The following is a 20,869-nucleotide window of genomic DNA, read 5'->3' as shown; positions in this document are numbered from 1 at the left end:
TAAAGTGACAGGATTTGTATGGTTGAAGTTGAAGAAACACGAGTTTAAGTGTAGCCACTCTACCCATTTAACCTTATACATAGCCACTGAAACGAAACAGTAGTTGAGATAGGTTAATGAGTGTTAATGACCTTTTGCAAAATATTCGTAGACATGAAAGTAAAAACAAAAGCACACTCATGTATACACCAACAAATTTCATCTATACCATAGACAGCACTATACATGTATCGCAATGACAGCCTATAAAGATAAAAAAGCAAATGTATACAGCAGCACTCTATACCCATACCTTTGGTTATCGACACGTATATACAGCTTGCGCTAACAGCCTGATTGATATAACACAACATCAACATTTAATATGAAACATACATAAAATATAATGCAGCTAATTATACCCTCATCATAACCCAATTTAATATTAGACAACTTACGAATATGGTATTAATTGAAACCCATTTCAATATACTGTATTGGACAACATAATTTTAGCCTTAGTCTTGATATAGTTGAATCATCCTACCTAACAAGCCGTATGCTAGATTTCCAGTATTTAAGTTATTTTTACAAGGGTTCGGAATAAAGATATGACAATACCCTGGCCACTTGACATGTCTGACTCGACATGATGGCCCAAACATGTTGAGCCACAACATGGATGGCCTAAGGCAAATTATCTGTCCTCGTATTTACCACAGTTATGTGACCGTTGTAGCGGGTTGTTGTAGTTTGGGTTGAATTTCACACGGATGCTCCTAAATGTATTTCTTTATCAATTCATTGGCCAATGTATAGATTTGATGCAACAATGTACAATTTGATTTGTAAAAGCTGGCGGTATACAGTTACATTTCTTATACATGTATTCACCCAACACTTGAATTAACGATTTAATGGCATTTAAAAAGAAATTATTGTTAATAAATGTTTCATGTGGACATCCAAAATGGCCCGAACCCCCCCCCCCCCACCCACCCCAATTGACACACGTCCACAAAAGTCGATTTTTTAGGACCCCCCCCCCCCTCCCCCCAAAGTATACGTCATAAATTGATATCCCCTATCACTGTCATGTTTGATACAATAGTATCTAAAAATGTACGAGATTACTTTTCTACATTGATCGGTATCATTTACAATGGTTATTAACAAACTCACATTACATTACTCTAATTTCTAATGTTGAAATATTAATGAAAATACACAGGTAGACAGTAAATACATGTCTTGCAATCTTTCGTCCTGTTTTCAACACTATAAAGATCAGTATTAGGGCATACTATGTCTAGTTTAATTTTGAAAAGGCGAGAACTACATTGACATGCAGGGGAAATAACAAAACCAAATAAATAGAACAAATAAAAATCGAAAACAAAGAACTAAATACACTATAGTTACTAATTTTTGTTTCTTTAATAACGTAAACAAAAGTACAGTTATTAGAAAAATGTGTTTTATTTCTAGATGTAAAGAAAACCCTACTCGTAACTTTATTTCTCTTGACTAAGTGACACTTCAACTTTTTTAAAAATTATCGTTCTATTAGGATTGTTAAAACATGTATTCTGAGTTATCACCTCATGAAATATTTCTCGACCCCTTAAAGAACGGACAAAGCATTAGACCGCGCTAAAATATTGTCTCTCGATAATACTTAAGGGTCGCAAGCCGGTTATAAAAATTCTAATACTAAAGCGAACATACAAGGCAAACTGACGCGGTAAAATACATGTCTTAGGGGGAAAAAAGAAGGGACAAAAGTAAATAACAATTTATATGTTGGTTAGTGTAGTTTAGTTAAAGTATGGATAACGTTTAAAGACACGGGAGAATGGTTTTATGTGCTTGGTTGTAGTATTAGCTTGGTTTAAAAGTGAATCTTAAAATAAAGCTAATGTTCCACATTAAAAACGGCATTCTAGCATGTGTCTTCCGGTAAAACGTCCGGCTCCCGAATACATCACTTAAAATATAAAAAAATGAACGTGTCTCCCCGTATACACCGCAACTGGTAGTATCCAAGTCTTTTATCTGATCTACCAACGCCTAATAGACTCCACGGTTTGGGTGAAAGAACAATGAGGACTGCGCGAGATATATATTTTAAATTTAAATTGAACCCCCCTCCTCCCCCGGAAGTTTCAAGTGCCACCTAGATAAAATATCTGAAACAACCCTGATTAAAGAAGATTCACACCCCCACCACTAACCAGAGTGTCTTCCAGGCATCTCTTTCTACCGCCCCCCCCCCCCCCCGAACGAAATGAAATGTATATAATTTATATAGAAAATATATACTTTTAACAGTGTCCGCCCCCCCCCCCCCGAAGAAAGTTTACCGCCCCCCCCCCCCCCAAAAAAAAAAATTTCAAGTGCCCCCCCCCCCCCCCGGAGAAAAAAGTCTGGACGAAACACTGTCACTAACATATTTGCTTATTGTTTTTCTTTAAATCCCTAACTAATGAGATAGCTTTACACTACGTAACTATTCGACATGTCTGACAAGATAGAGGCACCTGACAGAGCGACATCGACCCTTTAGCTTTAGTAAAATAAAGGAAACTTAATGACCCTTGTCTCCTAAATAAATCTAGAGTGTAACAAAACTACTCTAACCAAAATTTAAATTCACTATTGTCCCTTTTGTAAGGGATCCAGAAATAGTTCAAACGCTGGTAAAAAGATATAGTTAAACATATTTTTAACAATACTTAAATAATGAATAGTAAAATAAAGTTAAGGTGTCCGGTGTCTTCGTGTAAATAAGATACAACTTGTATTTTCTTTGAATTTAAACTAGTTCACATTTTCTGATTAAAGTACAATTGCATACGTTAAATAAAAAATAAATCCAATAATTATGGTGTATTTTTTTCGATTCGTATTTGTTTCATTTATTTGGTATAGTTATTGCCCTTGATTGTGACCATTTTACTACAGGAGGGTGATAATAAATTCGACCTTGGCCAGCGCATTTTTTTTAGAATTAAACTATTTACATCAAGCCTTACTGTCTACCTATGTAGCTGCTTTGACAATCCAACGACTATGAGGACAGCGGAGATGTGTTCGTTGTTCCGTGTATGACAATAGTAGTTTTAGCAATTTGAGAATTTCTTTGTTATGATTATAATGGTCACAAAATAGTTAAATGCATTTCGTAAATAATGACAATCCATTTACATAAGTAAGCTCGTATATTGTTAGATAATATTGTGTTAGTCAGACGTTTGCAATTTTATAAGCGTCGAAGAAGAAATACACGGTACTTGTGTCCCTACAGTCCAAGGGAAACAACAGCGGATATACTATGTAATTCAAGAAAATAGCGTTTCTCTCCCTTACTGATGAAAAACCAGAATAAATGAAAACCCTAATAATATCCATTCAATCACAAATTTCTTAGCAAATGTGCCTATAACTTAGCTTGATGTATATATATATATATATATATATATATATATATATATATATATATATATATATATATATATATATATATATATATATATATATATATATATATATATATATTTATGTACTGAGTGCCATACAAAAAAAATAACATAATTTTATATATATATATATATATATGTATATATATATTTATGTACTGAGTGCCATACAAAAAAAATAACATAATTTTATATATATATATATATATATATATATATATATATATATATATATAATTATGTTATTTTTTTGTATGGCACTCAGCATTCACCGGTTCCTCTATTTAAATGGAAATAAATATGATTCCATCGAAATCTACAACAGCCTTCATGACATATAGCTGCAGACTTTGGACAACGATAATATACGCTATAAAAATAAAAATGCGAGGCATAAAAAATGTGGACAAAATAATACAAGACATCCGTGATAGACTAGAAGACAGGTAATAGAGTTGCTACTTTAGGGGACTATACACACCGTGGGTTAAAATACACTACCGTTGCGTATTTTGATTTCGATACTAAAATTAAAATTTTTGAAGATTAAGATTTAGGTTTGGAAAACTGTTAGTTACTTTAATTACTCACAGTGTTTTAGTGTATATATTTTCTTGCCGTTGATATATTTTTATCTTTTGCTAAAAATATTTTTTTTTTTTGCTTGAAGAGATAAACCTGTAACATTTCGCTTTTTTTAAACTTTAAGGGTTTAATAAGCGAGTCGTAATAATATTATTTTAGGCGGTTGGTCAAATCTGTCTCCCCCCTCCCGTGGATGTTTCATTTGCCACTTAGAGAAAAATGTCTGAAAGAACTCTGATTAAAGAAGATTTGCATCCACACCAATAGCAATTTTGCTAAGTTTTTTCTTTCAATACTTGATTAATGAGATAGATTTGCACCACATAACTATTCCACATGTCTGACCAGATAGAGGAACAGGAAAGAACGCCATCTACCATTTGGCTTTAATAAAATGACTTTATGACCCTCGACACTTTGGCTCCCAACTAAATACATAATGTAACTAATTAGTACTATACTAACAAAATTAAATTCACGTGTGTCCCTTATGTCAGGGATCCAGAAATAGGTAAAAAGCATAAAACATTCTGAAATTAATGAAATTTATGTTAGCAATACTTATATAACTATTCTAAAAATAAAACTTAAGTGTCTAAAATCTAATTGAAAATTACGTACAACTTGCGTTTTTGTATAATATAAAGTAATAAACATTTCCTGACTACTTTTTTACAGTTTTATACATTTAAAGAACAAGCTTTAATAACTGTGGTGTATAATTATTATTTGTTTGTATTTGATTTTTTAAAATTAATTCTTTTCAGTTATTTCCCTTGCATGTAAAACTACACAAGAATGATATTGCATTCGGTGTTAAGCCGGGCCTTTTCAAAATTAAACTATACATAATATGCCCTACTCAGAGAAGTCGGGAGGCGGGGCGGGGAGTGCGGACCGCATCGGGGGACACCATTTAGGGGGGGGGGATGACACCAAGACAGAAAATTAAAAAAAAAATGTTGTCGAAACATTCTTTTTGCGATTTAAATAATGGTTAAATCGAGATAAAATAGAGTTAAATACGGCGGACAAGCTGAAAGCTAAATCTACCTCCATATTTTTTTCATGATGTAACATGATATGCAACTCTCTATACTTGGCAGATACACGCGCTTAACGTGTTCTTATTTTCAAAGTTTTGAAAGGTTTCGGCGAACAGAATAGAGGAAGTTTTTTTTTTCTCTATTTTATTAGAGAGCAAGAAATAATTACAATGTTTAATTTGACATTCGGTTAAACGTGTGAATTTATTTCTAATATATAAACATACAATATAAATGTAACACATATGGTTACCAGCCAGGGGAGGGAAAAATATGACGTTTTATTTCATTGAGTTGCGGCCCCTGTGGGGTCGTGGCTCTGTTGACTTAGTTGTTTTTGTCATGCTCTTGTGAGCGAAGTTACCTGTGTCCCATGTCATGTGACATGGGACTGTGGGGAGTTTCATGCCTAGCCGTGTCAGTCACACGCAAGGCTGCTGTCTGTGGACACGGTGACCAAGATGTAGACCTAATGAAGGTAGTGTAGTTACATAAATTATGGTTGTTAAAATACTTATTTGTGTATTCCTGCTAGTGCTGCATGTGCACACTAGTTAGGGTGAGTATTAATATAAGTATTTATTTGTAGTACTACTTATTGGTACTTGTTGGCAGTACTGTGTACTGGCCGAAACATATTTTATTGTACCCGTGTATATTGTAGCCTACACGTGGTGTTGCCATGAATGTAACGTTTTATTTACATTTGTTTTAGGGCTACAGTTTTTTCTTGGCTAGTGTGTTTTCTTGGTTTCCTGTTGCTTCAGTATTTTCTCTTTGAAATCGTCGTACTACTGGGTTGCATCGCCGTCATGGTTCGATGCTGTAAATAAAGCGAGTACTTGACAACAACTGTCGGTCCAGTGTGTTCTTAATCTCAGGGTCAGCCCGTCTTAACCACAACACCTCAGTGGGTAAAAGCATCCCCACTGAGTGAGGGTTACATAAACATGTATAAAGATTTTACTAATAATAAAAGCATTACCCAAATAAACAATCCTACCAACGCTACTATTTTACACACAAATTGGGATTTCCAACACAAGATTACGACATATACCAACAAGCAACGAATCAACTCTCGAACACTCCAAACAATATACTTTCAAGTTACGATAATCTCGAAGATCTATACTCAACGATCAACTCCACTACTCAAACAGTGACAGTTTATAACAATCTTATAATTGTCAGTGTTTCTTCCAGACTTTTTTCTCCGGGGGGACACTTGAAATTTTCGAGGGGGGGGGGGGGGGGGGCGGTAGACTTTCTTCGGGGGGGGGGGGGGGGAGGGCGGACACTGTTAAAAGTATATATTTGCTATATAAATTATATAAATTTTATTTCGTTCGAGGGTGGGGTGGGGGGGGGGCGGTAAAAACATTTCGGAAGAAACTCTGATAATTGTTACAATGAATAACTTTAAAAACTTTAAAATACCTGGAATATATTTAAATCAACTAAGTACTCGAGTACCACGCGAAGACACGGGCAGAATGCACATGTTAACCTGCAATATGATAAACTACATAGTGAAGGGCGGTTGACTAGGGGTCAATTCAAAGAACACGGACTTGAACTCATTCTGTCCCTTCAGCCATACCATTTCACTACAGTACTGAAACCTTCTTTACTGAAATATTGACCTTAAGCAGTTTAAAAGTTATCATACACTTTAGCTAGGGCTAGGGCTAGGGCTAGGGCTAGGGCTAGGGCTAGGGCTAGGGCTAGGGCTAGGGCTAGGGCTAGGGCTAGGGCTAGGGCTAGGGCTTTTTTGATTAGGGTTTGGTTAGGGTTTGGTTAGGGTTTGGTTAGGGTTAGGGTTAGGGTTAGGGTTAGGGTTAGGGTTAGGGTTAGGGTTAGAGGTAGGGTTAGGGTTAGGGTTAGGGTTAGGGTTAGGGTTAGAGGTAGGGTTAGGGTTGTTTCTAGCGTTGGTTTTGATTTTGTGTGAAGTTTTAGGCTAAGGTGGATGCTTTGATTTTGGTCTTTTTCTTAAGGTTTGGATTAAAGTAGTATATAGGTATAGAATTCTAGTTAGAATTAGGATTCTAACTTGAGAGTGGGGGGGGGGGGGGGGTTCCCCGGGGGGGGGGGGGGTAATTGACAGGGGGTAATTAACAGCGGGTAATTGCTCCGGCGGGTTAATACGGGGGGGGGGGGGTAATGTCCGGGGGGGGGGGGTAATGTCCTGTAGCCTGACCATAGGGGGTTTGACCGCAGCGGGGCTTTGACCACAACGGGCCTTTGACCACAGAGGGGGGGGGGCATAATATAAAGATTTTAAAATAGAAATAATGTACTGCTATTTTAATTTTAATTTATGATACAATTAATACCCAATTTTTACATATTTCCTGAAAGTCCATTAATAGAAATTAACATGTACTAAAATAGTCAAGAACGATATTTTAGTCTCCACATAAAGGCTGGTGCTAGACCTCATAGATTTATTTTAAATATAAACGGAACACAAATAATGCGACATATAACAAGTTTAACAAATAAATAATGTAGATGTACTTGAAAATACAAAGCATATATAAAGGATACAAAAGGATAAAAAACATGCCAACAGAATAGTCAAAGAAGTAATACTTGTATGGTTAACTAAATGATAGATGAATTAACATACTATTAGATCCTGCCGCAATTTAAAATATAATTACACAACTTTTAAAATTAATCCTTACCATAATTTTTATGTGGACAAAGCGCTTGTTATCAAACGCCAGCATTGGACAAACTACCTGTGATCAAAGACCCTATATAGACAAACCACCTGTGATCAAAGACCCTATATAGACAAAACACCTGTGATCAAAGACCCTATATAGACAAAACACCTGTGATCAAAGACCCTATATAGACAAAACACCTGTGACCAAAGACCCTATATAGACAAAACATCTGTGATCAAAGACCCTATATGGACAAAACACCTGTGATCAAAGACCCTATATGGACAAAACGCCTGTGATCATAGACACTATATAGACAAAACACCTGTGATCAAAGACACTATATAGACAAAACACCTGTGATCAAAGACCCTATATGGACAAAACATATATATATATATATATATATATATATATATATATATATATATATATATATATATATATATTTTAATGTTATATCACGATATATTAAGCTATATTTTGTAATTACATTTATACCTTATGCCATTCAAATTTGAAGGTTTAGCCCTAATACAAAATGGATTTGTCATTGTAAAATACATTTTAATTAACTGCTGCTTACAAACATTTTTTTTTTAAGTATGGTCTCCTTTCCAACGAAGCTTTAGAGAAAAATGGGGTGATACAAGCGAGTTACTTCTCGGAGGCGGTGACAAACGAAATTACCTCCCATGTAGATTTTTTTTTTCTTGTTTTTATTTGCAGGGGAAATTATGTAATTATAATTTATTTTCTAAATTCTAGATTGTAACTGATAACAGAAAAATCTCGAGTTCGGATTCCGTGTATGACTCGGTAGGTCGGAGTCTACTCAGCTCTGTCTGTTGGGTACCTGAATTATGCTAGACAACGTCAACGTAAAGACGGATCATCACAGAGCTGGTTAAATTATCCCTTCAACAGCTGAGATCAAAGAGACAGATGAGCTCTACTACATTACCCACATAGACAGTCAGGTCCCATAACTTGGTAGAAACACGTATATGAGCTAATAAATATCAAAAAATCCTTTAAGCATTCAGTCTAAACAATATTTGTTCAGTTTAAAACAATAATTTTTAAAATTTCAAGACGCCTATGCATTCAATCTAAACAAAGTTTGTTGATTTGAGATTGATAATATTTAAAACAATGTTTCATTTGATTGAATTTTCTGATCTTTAGAAAAAGTGTTACTCCGCCTCATGTAAATATGAAGAAAAAACCAGCAAGGGAGAAAACTTATGGCAATTGTTTACCATAACTACTAAATAAGTAATTAACTAAATACTCTATATAAATATCTTTCTTAAAAACAATATTTTGACGTTCAAAATGTTTTTATAGATTTATGTTAATCTTTAAACTTTTGCATAACTATTTTTAAAAACATCGGTTACCTTATATTGTAATAAACACTAACTTTATTTAAAAAGTTACACTATAACTATAAAATTGCTCTTCACCTAACTATGGTTGTCTTTCACGAAATGATTATTTCTGGCTCCCCTTCGAAAGGGAAAATTAAAAATATAAATTCCTTTATTTATAGTTTTTTTTATTGTTCTTATATAAATATCACGACCATCCTCTACCTGATCTAAGACCTCCATGTAGTTGCTATCTTAATCTCTAATTGTATTGTCACTATCACAGATGAACACATTTCTACAGGCAACATGACCGTGTTTGCTTATATAACATAGGGAGCAAACTGTCCACCTTCCATTGAGCTGGGTGAGGAGGGTGTGTGTATCACCCTCTATGTCAACCATTGAGCTGGGTGTGTGTATCACCCTCTATGTCAACCATTGAGCTGGGTGAGGAGGGTGTGTGTATCACCATCTATGTCAACCATTGAGGAGGGTGTGTGTATCACCCTCTATGTCAACTATTGAGCTTGGTGAGGAGGGTGTGTGTATCACCCTCTATGTCAACCATTGAGCTGGGTGAGGAGGGTGTGTGTATCACCCTCTATGTCAACCATTGAGCTGGGTGAGGAGGGTGTGTGTATCACCCTCTACGTCAACCATTGAGTTGGGTGAGGAGGGTGTGTGTATCACCCTCTATGTCAACCATTGAGCTGGGTGAGGAGGGCATGTGTATCACCCTCTATGTCAACCATTGAGGGGGGTGTGTGTATCACCCTCTATGTCAACCACCAAGTTGTGTGGACGACAGACCAACAATCCTATGTCCAGTTGTCCCATTTGTTAACCTTCAAAACGGCGACGGCTTGTTCTGGTTGGCCTACAGAAAATATTATTTCCACTAATATGTTTTTGTTCAAGTATCGTCTGTGTCCACTGTGTTAGCGTTAGAAAGTTGTATGATGATACATAGGTTGGATTGCTTCCCCTCTTGTTGAGGGTTTTATAGAGCGCATTTGTTTTAGTTAAAACGGTACATACTACTGCTGGACATCAGTTTAAGAACCGCTGGTCTAGATGTAAACGAAGTTAGAATCACTGAACAAGAGGTGAGTCCACACAGCTCTAATGGGTACCTAGCTCACGCTAGGGAGGAAAAAGGCGGCTGGGCATAGAGCAAACTATCACTGCATGTGCCAAGGACATTGAAACAGATGAACTCTACTTCATCTGCCACTCGTGATATGGCACGACAGAAAAAAGGTTGATGAATAAATTAAGTAATGTCTGGTAATTAGAAAGCTAATATAAACACGTTTTTTTTATCATTTAATGTCTTTTTTTTTTAGTATTACAAAAAATATTCTTAAAATCATTAGTTTACACCGAAAGCAATATTACATTACTTTATTTTTTTAAGATGGCTTCTTTTAATTGACCACACACCACTAAAGTAATAAGGCAATATGCTAAACACAAATCATTGATGTTTCTTTTCCCCGACAATGGACTCTTCTGAAAATAAAAGTTTTAGTTTGTTTTATGTGTACAAATCGTGGTAAGGTTAGGGTTAGGAATATTATACGTGATGACATTAGAAGTTGTTAGTATTAAATTGACTAAACTATTCTATCACACCCATTTCAAGCAGATAGTTTCATTGTGTCATTATTGGACAGTTGTAAAACGTATACCCCTAAAAACCTGTTAAGAGGTAATCCATTTATGACTTCACACCGAGGGGCGAGAGATGGTCCAAATAAAATCGATTTTTGAGGACGCCTGTGGAATGGGTAAAGGAGGGGGGGGGGGGGGGGGTGGGATTCAGGTCCACATGTTTAATTTAACATGCATTTAACAAACATCCCCCCTCACCCCACGACATTAACCCCAGGAGCTATTGTCTATATACTGTATATAAAAATAAAAGTCGATTGCGGATTGACACCGGGCGTACCCGTGAGCACCATGTCGGCTACGTTCATTTTAAACAGCGCGATAGACTATGAATACAATGGGTTGCTATAGTCGCTCATTTAATCGAAACAGACGTGTCCTCCCGGCGTCTCTGCAGGGTACGGTTTGGCGCCCAGGACTATCCCGCGAGCACTATATGCCTACTTTAGTTTAAGGAGCACCCTACAATAATATCGTTCATTACCGAGTGTTGCAGACTAATATTTTTATGAGTTTTAAAATAAAGAAAATATAATTAATTATTATTTGTTGTGCATGGAGCTGAAGAGCCGCAACTTGACATCAGAAGAGCCGCATGCGGCTTACGAGCCGCAGGTTGCCGACCCCTGCCATACACCAACACACGTGCGTATACAGACCACTTAAAACATTGAACACGTTTTTCAGGCCGTAGAAAACCTTTAGCTTATCTTAATCCACACCGGTTACCCTATTTTATATCATATCTGAAACAATATTTAGTTTTTACACGTTTAGAAAATCAACAGATCTGTACCAGCGGTCATACCATTGAGTAAACTTAGACACAATACAAAACCACCCCGACAGTTAAAACACTAACACATTGGGCCATCATGTCGAGTCAGACATGTCAAGTGGCCAGGGTATTGTCAACATAATATCATGATTTCAAAGCGTGGTAAAAATAACTATTAAGGCCTTATTGAAAACACACAGTTTGTTAGGGAGAGTGATTCAGCTATGGCTAGCCCATGGTTGAAATTATTCAGTCAAATACAATATGTCGGGTAAATTGTCTATTAATGATATGTGCCTTGCGTCATCACAGTCCGTAAGTGTATAATATTTCGTTGGGTATGATAACGGATGTGGTTCGATATATAGTCGAGATTTCGTTAATTATACGATTTGTCTTTTTTTTAAACTTATTTTTCTAACATTATGTATCGTTTACTGTCCACTTTGAAATTTTAGCAAAATTAGTAATAATTATTATTATTACTTTAAAACAAGTGAACTTTATTTCACTTGCTCCGTAGACCGTCTGATTTGAAAGGTAACTTTTTTTTACCTCTTTGGCGCTTATAGCGAAGAGGGATGACACCAAAATAAAAGTGTAAAATTGTAAGAGGGCGGAGGGGTGACACCTTTAGTTACCAAACAGGGTGTCAAGCGAACACGTTTCGCCAATGACTAAATCAAATTATATTGATGTATGCAGACAACCCTAAGTTACAGAACAACCTTTGCATTTTAGTGCACGGGCCCACTTATAAAGAACTGTAAAATCATTAGATGTCATGTAATGTATGCTAATATATACATTTTGCCATGGAGTGAAAATTGATGACCAAGAACAGTCAGATTTACAATAAGAACATATTACTCATACAAAAGTGCATTGTTACTCAAAAAAGTGCATTACGCTTCTGGTAAAACTATTGAAACTAGTTGGAAAAACCAAAATTTGACTTTGAACATCATACAATTTTTGAGTCTTGATCTGGTTGATCGTATTTTGTTCTATCTCAAAAGTGAAAAAAAAAATCGGGCTTCTATTGCTACACCAAGTCATAAAAATAGCTTTAGTTCATATGTAACATTATTTATTTTTAAAAAAATGCAGTTTTTGGCCCATATCTCGGCAACCAGACCACTTAGCGACTTGAAACATTTACCAATCGATTCCTGCCATAATTTAGAACAATATTGCCGAAGAAAGTTTAAAAAAATATCCTTTTGTTCGGTCACACAAAATTAATTAAGAATTTTTAAAATGAGCATCGTGTAGGCCTAGGATGATATTTTTAATTTAAACTGAGCATTGTGTAGGTTTTTAGCGCAAAGCGCTGAGGTTCGAAAGTATTTTACCATAGCGAATGAGCGGACGGAGGTTCGAAAGGATTTTTACGTAGGTCTGTGAATTCTAAAAAAATTAATTAAGGAAATTGCGCTTAAATTGTCACTAGACTTTTTATTAACTTATTTTTAAAAATACACATGTTTCGCACAAAACATATTATAATATTTTAGTAGCTCTGCTAAAATAATAAAATTAGTATTCCAATAAAATAACTATACTCATTGAATATTTACATTAGTTACATCAATGGGAGCATTGACCATTCATGCCGTTTGAAAGTGTGTTTAAATATGGCTCATAACTTCATTTTTTAAGTTTCAAGTACGACTCTAGATTTTTATTTGTTAGTTGGCTTTTTACTTAACTTTTTATTATATTAATGTAAGAGAACTCTTGCTTGCACGGATTTGTTGACCTAAAGATCGTCAGCACTCCAGATGTGAACTTCTCCACGTTACTGTACCATCCTGCAAGACTATTCCATGCGTCACATATGAGTGCCTCAACTTTACAGCTATCCAGTTGTGCAGCGTAACTTTCATGTTTTACTTGACCTTGAAATATTTTTACTTACTCTTGAGTTCTGTGAATTTTCCTACCAACAAATGAGTCGTTTTCAAATCAAGCAATTGCATTTAAAGCAAAACAGCATCAATTCCAAATAGCTCAAAGTTATTAATCTCATTTGTTTTTGTGTTGAGAGAGTCTACTATGAACGTCAGAGTACTTGAATTTATTATGAATTGCTCAAGTCTCTCAGTGAATCCATCCCTCGTATTGTTTGTTGTAATGCCAGAGGCGTAGAGAGGAGGGGGGGGGGGGGCGGGGCGGGGGACATATGTCCCAGGGCGCCGACCTTAGGGGGCGCCAAAATGGGTTGGAAACAAATTGAAAGTTTGAAGGAGAAAGGGGTGCAAATCGAAAGTTTGAGGGGGGGGGGGTGCAAATGGAAAGTTTGAGGGGGAGGGGGTGCAAATTGAAAGTTTGTCTCCGGGCGCCGGGAAGGGTCATGCTAATAGTTGCATTGGTTACATGATTTTGTTTTCGGATTGTTCGAAATCAAGTAATTTACCGCTCTCCATGTCTTCAACAAAAAAAAGTAATTTATTTACGAAACATCCGCTTCTCAAGGCATGCATGGGCTGGGTTTTCATTTCCTTGCAGGTTTATATTTAGCTCATTTAGTTTCTGTGAGATATCCACCATAACGTTGAATGTTTCAATTCGGGATGAACAATTTAATAGGGGGTACATTGAAAATAGGGTGTACCTAAGTATTCTAATAGAATAGCGAGTGTTTATTGTTTATGTTTATTATTATATAATGTATTACCAAGTGTTGCAGAACAATATTTTGATGAGTTTTGAAAATAACATAAAATAATTATTAATATTTGTGCATGGAGCCGAAGAGCCGCAACTTGACATCAAAAGAGCCGCATACGGCTCACGAGCCGCAGGTTGCCGACCCCTGGATTACTCTCTTGTTCATCAGTGGATACAATGTGCGTGCTGTTAATACCTCCTTAACTATTTTTATTAAGAAAAAGCCTACTTAAGAGCCATCTTAGTGAGGATATTCCGTCAGACACTCAAACTCCCAATAACGTCGACTAACCATATTCAACGTTTAACTCGACTACTCGATATTAAAAAAAATAATTCAAAAAGTACTCAAAAACACGTTTGAAGTAATGTATACTATGCACCAGATACACTCAGCTCACGATTACTCATATCTCGATTACTACAATAAAACGAATGACATCTAAGATATACGATTAACTCGATACTCTCAACTTACGATTACACTACCCTCTATTACCCAAGACTAGTCAACGTTTCAACACTACAATACCACCTCGCCTCTTCAAGTTCTACTTCCAACGAACAAAGTCTCACCGTAGCATGTCACTACAAAACTGCAGCCAATCACTCTCCGATACCTTATCACCAAACTCGTTACGCCATAACTACGACACCACCTCCTTATTACATCGTTGTTGTGATACCTTATCACCAAACTCGTTACACCATAACTACGACACCACCTCCGTATTACATCGTTGTTGTGATACCTTATCACCAAACTCGTTACACCATAACTACGACACCACCTCCGTATTACATCGTTGTTGTGATACCTTATCACCAAACTCGTTACACCATAACTACGACACCACCTCCGTATTACATCGTTGTTTTGGACTGTCTGGTGTAACGCCAGAGAGCCAACAGCGGACTTTAAGAGTGGGCAGATAAATATATTTATGAGTTCATAAGCTCCTGATTAGGTTTTAACAGTGGCGGAACTAGAAAACAAGTTAATAAATGTCTAGTGACAATTTAAGCGCAATTTCCTTATGTTATCCATAACAATTTTAAATCGAGATAAATCAGATATTCAGCAACGGTGCCCAAATATTAAAACGTTTATATCAGTATTTGACTTCTCTCTCTCTCTCTCTCTCTCTCTCTCTCTCTCTCTCTATTGCCGCGCGCAGTGACGCGAACGACCCCACGTCGCGACAGGCTAGCCTCCCGTATCAAACGAAAAAAAAATCCTTTCGAACCTCCGCTCGTTCGCTATGGTAAAATCCTTTCGAACCTCAGCGCTTTGCGCTAAATCACCATAGGCCTACACGATGCTAAGTTTAAAAATTCTTAATTAATTTTTTGTGGCCGAACGAAAGGATATTAACAATATTGTTTTAAATTATGGCAGGAATCGATTGGTAAATGTTTCAAGTCGCTAAGTGGTCTGGTTGCCGAGATATGGGCCAAAAACTGCATTTTTTCGAGGTTTTTTGGCTTTTCGGGAAAATCCATGAAAGAAACCCGGAATTTTTATGGCCTATGTTCATCACGACTTAAAGCTGCGGACACACATTCATTCATCCATCCAGAAATGACGGGTTAATAAACGCAATTCTCCAGAATGGAAATTGCGCTAAAAACGATGCATAACTACACGAAAATCCTTTTATTAAATCTATATCTCTTACAGAAGGGACATAATTTTATAATGCAAGGAAAATAACTTAATAAAATAGCTAAATTAAATACGAATCGAACAACTTGTAACAAAATACACCATCTCTACTTATTGTTTTACCTATAAAATGTATGCAATTGTACAGTATGCACAAAATTGTGTACACTTTTTCGATAATAATAAAATACAACTAGTACCATATTTTCACTTACAATAGAGACACATTAGCTTTATTTTAAGAATCATTCTTTAAGTAGTCTTAAAATTTGCTTAACCAAACTGTGCTGTCGCTCATTTCTTCAATGTCTGGATCCCTGACAAAAGGGACAAATCTGAGCTGATCTCAGCCGTGCTGTCGGCAAACCACTAATATTACATTCCAATATTTTGGTATTTCATAAGGATTAGGTAAATACATTTCGTTTTTGTTTTGAAATAAATAATGTTACATATGAACTAATCACTGCACTCCATTACTTATGTCCGTATTGTTCATGTTGAACCCTCGTGTTATATGTTACCTGTCCGTATTGTTCATGTTCAACCCTCGTGTTATGTGTTACCTGTCCGTATTGTTCATGTTGAACCCATGTTGCCATACAATCATACATATCTCTATGTTACGAGATAACTAACAGTTACATTTAAAGACCACTGTACAAGCCGACGTCTTCAACTGGTAATGTAACTCTATAATATTCTCTCTCCCTGCTTGTTGTAAATGTATATATATATACGAGCCGGCCCGCGGCATAACATACGCCGCTATTTAGTTGTTTCTAATTTTCAATAATTCATAATTTGTGAATTCGACAGTACCAACGCTGACACTGAAAATATTTCTTTAAAACACTATAAGTAGCTCGTTAAGGACCATAACCCCCCCCCCCTTCCTCCCCCCCCCCCCCCCTAACGTTTAAAATCGTTGGCTCTGCTTGTAAACATTTAGAGTGAACACAGCTCACTAAAACCATGTCGGGGTTGGGAGTTAGGGAGAGCGTTTGCAGCTTGTTTTCTAACGGCTCGAAGAAGAGAATTATATATATAGATATATATATACATACATATATATATATATATATATATATATATATATATATATATATATACATATATATATATATATATATATATATATATATATATATATATATATATATACATATATATATATAATATATCTATTACGTAAGCAATGTTTACGCATGTAAATATCGCAAGTCTACTCCCTCCCCCCATTTCGGGAGTTTTTACTTTTAGTTGAATACATTTTTGAATTTCAACTAAAATAGTGGTGTGTTTCAGTGGCGGAACTAGAAAAAACGGGCCACCCCGCAAAAAAATATTCTGGGCCCCCCTATATATATATATATATATATATATATATATATATATATATATATATATATATATATATATATATATATATATATATATATATACATATATATATATATATATATATATATATATATATATATATATATATATATATATATATATATATATATACAAACATTGGATACTCGTTTCTGCCCTAATCAGGTTTTGAGTATAATGTCTTTTTTTTCTCAATTTAAACTAATAACAACATGTCTTGTGTGTGAGTGCATTAGTCTGTTTTGAATTTTTTTTTTTTTTTAAAGTTAGACTCCAGAACTAGTTTCTTTTTCTAGAACTATTCAATATGTTTGATGTAATACTGGCAACCCATGAGTACTTAGTCGGTCAAAGGAATATAAAACGTGAAAGCTTTGTATATGTAATGGTTTCTCGTGTTATGTTTATTTTATCTTTCATTTGTATTTATATTATTTGTTTTAAATATATTTCCTTCTTGTGCTATCTCATTCTTTAGTATGAATGTGTTTAATAATAATAATAAAGAGAAGTAATTGCTTTTTAATTTGTTTAGTACAAATATATTAAAAGGAGCTAACGAGCACCCCTATGTAACTATTTAGAAAAGGGAAATAAGTCATGGAAGTGTTTTGAACGTTTGCCTACCTTACACACTACATCTCAGGCATATATATTTTTTTACGCAACAGCATGTATTAGTTACTGTATAACATCACTACTGTAGTAGATATGTTTGTTATTTACACAAGCTTTTACCGTCAAGTCAAAAATGCAAGAACATTATTTTTTAAAACTATAAACAATGTATTATGGTCGGCAATGGGCCCCTAAATGGCGTGGCCTCCCCCCCCCCCCCGCATTGCGGGGTCTGGCAGCACTGTAGTTCCGCCCCTGGTGTGTTTATGTTTTTTTTTTTTGTAATTCTTTTGTTTTAGTGCGATCCACCCCACTCCACATTCAAACGTGTAACGCTACAACGTCTGGTCAAATTTAATTTAAAACCCAAAATCCTAAAGACAATAATATATTCGTTTGTGAACTGTATATTTTTTTCACAATTGTAAGAAAAATTTGGTTAAAGTAAATTATACCTGTTTTTTTTTAATATAAAGCCATTATTCTTCAAAAAGGGAGGATACTAACTAAAACACAGTTCAGACATCTTTTGAAAAGTAGTAATTTAATACGATGTGGTTTTTTTTTTGTTTCACAATTTTAATTTACATAATTTTATATAATCACAGGGGGAGGCGTGGTGGGTCGGATCATGGTTGTTAAAATTCGAAAATAAAAAGACTCGAGTTGAAACCCCCTGGCAGATAAGGCTCGATTCCTTCCAACACTGAAAATTAAGAATGAAGAAGAAGATATAAATCACATTATCGGACAGTAATATCGTACAGCAATATCGATTTTTTCAACCTTTATATTTTATATTGCTTTCAATCAAAATAACCATTTACTTTATCAAAAAAAAATTATTTAAGTAAGAAAAAACGATGCATAACTTCACAATTAAATGCAAGGGAAATAACTTAATATAACAGCTCAAACAAATACAAATCGAACAACTCATTACAAAATACACAATCTCCATTACTGTTTTACTTATAAAATTTATGCAGTTGTTCAGTAGGCAAATAATTGTGTACTAGTTATAGATACAAAGAAAATACAACTAATACCATATTTTCACATAGAAATGAGACACAGTAGCTTTATTTTAAGATATTTTATTTAATTAGTGTTAAAATTTGCTTTAGCCTCGTGTGTCATTGCAAATTTTAGCTATTTCTGGATCCCTAAAAAAGGGGCAAAAGTAATATGATGAGTGTATGTCAGGGGTAAGGGTTATTCAACATCATGGTGGATATCATTTGCTCGAAAAGTGGATTGTTTCTAAAAACGATTATTTGTTTTTGTTGAAGATACGGAAACATCTGAATAAAATATCGTAAAGAAACTAATGTTACGTTAAACATGAATCACTTCACGTAGTCTATAGTATTAGAACTACATTAAAACAACTCAAACCACCATGGGCACACCGTCAGCAACAGTCAAGAGTAAGAACGAGGACAGCCCCACCACAGAAAAATACAACCATAAGTTGTCAAAACTAACGACACAGAAGACAGCACGACAGCAACAACCACACCCTTAAACCAGTCGACCTCAGCAGAAACACCAACCAGAGAAGAAACAATATATATTTATATGAGGTAGGTATTGATGGAATAAGATGAAATACATCATTATAATGTGTGTTTAATCAGGCTATTTTGATCGAATGAATGTTGGTGCGAGAGATACAACGAATGAATGTTTGATGACGCGGATGAAAGAGAGTGAAGTTTTGGGATACGAACGGGATGTTATGGTAAGCAAGCTAGGCAGTTCGGACTAGTGAGAATGTAAGAGATGCTCCGTGTAATGCCGATATCAAGGATAGTTTTATGCTTATTTAAACGAGAATAGTAGTTGAATAAATAATGAACAAAAAAATGACACACCATGACACACATAGGTCACCAGTCACAGGTTTATGTACAACAGGAGACGAGTAGACAATACAGTGACTAGGATGATTGCAAAGACTGACGTGTACAGTGATATAGGGGATCAATCCACACAAATGTTGAAATTTAGACCCTCGAGACCCACCTTTATGATCCCACTTTGTCCCCTCGGCAGGCTTTAATCATCGGATTTTGAACACAAGAACGGACGATTTAAAGTTAGTATAAATATCCGCAATCGCCAGCCTCCATAGCTCAGTGGCTAGTGCACTGGTCTTGTAAACCAGGGGTCGTGAGTTCAATCCTTACTGGGGGCTGTGTATCTTTGAAGCGATCCGCTGCTCGAACTTGTAAAACACAATTCTGCTAGTGACCACATAGTCTACGCGCTCATTGTTTACATTTGGGAATATTTATAATAGGAAGCGATTAAGTGGGGGCGTATGGTGAACCTGGTTATCGGGGCTGTAGCCTGAAATGTTGGTTTTATATCAAGACAGTAAATACAAATGATACGTAGATAAGATAGCGACACAAAACATCACGTGTCGTCCACATCTCTGTCAAGACCATGGATCCGAAACAATATTTACCAAGCTGACTCGCGACGTATCATACGCCGCTATTTAGTTGGTTTATTTTCTACTTATCAACAATTCCTAATTTGTGAATACCACACAACCCCACCCCATCCCGCCCCACCCCGCCCAGGGAACAATCAGACATAGCTGTCGTTTATCTCCTTTTTCCTTACTTACCCAGGTTAAAACCACTCTAATTGTATCCGTCACAGGCATAGGTAACATTCAAATCTACGGAATAGTTGAAGTAGACATCACGATAAATGATAACAAATGTGCATATTTATATCTGGACTAATGCAAAAATTATAATGTTATATTTGCTGTTACGGCTCTTATAATTTAGAATATACATAGAGTAACATTCATAGCAGTCAAACAATATATTACCTAAGACTAACCAGTGTTAAAATAAATAAACACCCAAGAACACTTTAACGTGTAAACTGAGCCAACCAATTCGTAACTTA

General features: G+C 35.5%; 1 non-coding gene across 1 annotated transcript; it reads left to right on the top strand.

Moving 5' to 3' along the window:
- The first annotated feature begins 20,062 nt into the window (after positions 1-20,062).
- Positions 20,063-20,135, top strand: Trnat-ugu (transfer RNA threonine (anticodon UGU)). Its single transcript has one exon. It is a non-coding gene; the product is annotated as a tRNA-Thr (tRNA).
- The last annotated feature ends 734 nt before the right edge of the window (positions 20,136-20,869 follow it).

Source organism: Physella acuta, unplaced genomic scaffold (genome assembly GCF_028476545.2).
Source record: "Physella acuta isolate Inbredline_101_S28 unplaced genomic scaffold, ASM2847654v3 ptg000442l, whole genome shotgun sequence".
Classification (NCBI taxonomy): domain Eukaryota; kingdom Metazoa; phylum Mollusca; class Gastropoda; family Physidae; genus Physella; species Physella acuta.
Note: the sequence above shows the minus strand (reverse complement) of the source record. Positions and strands in the feature narration are given on the sequence as shown.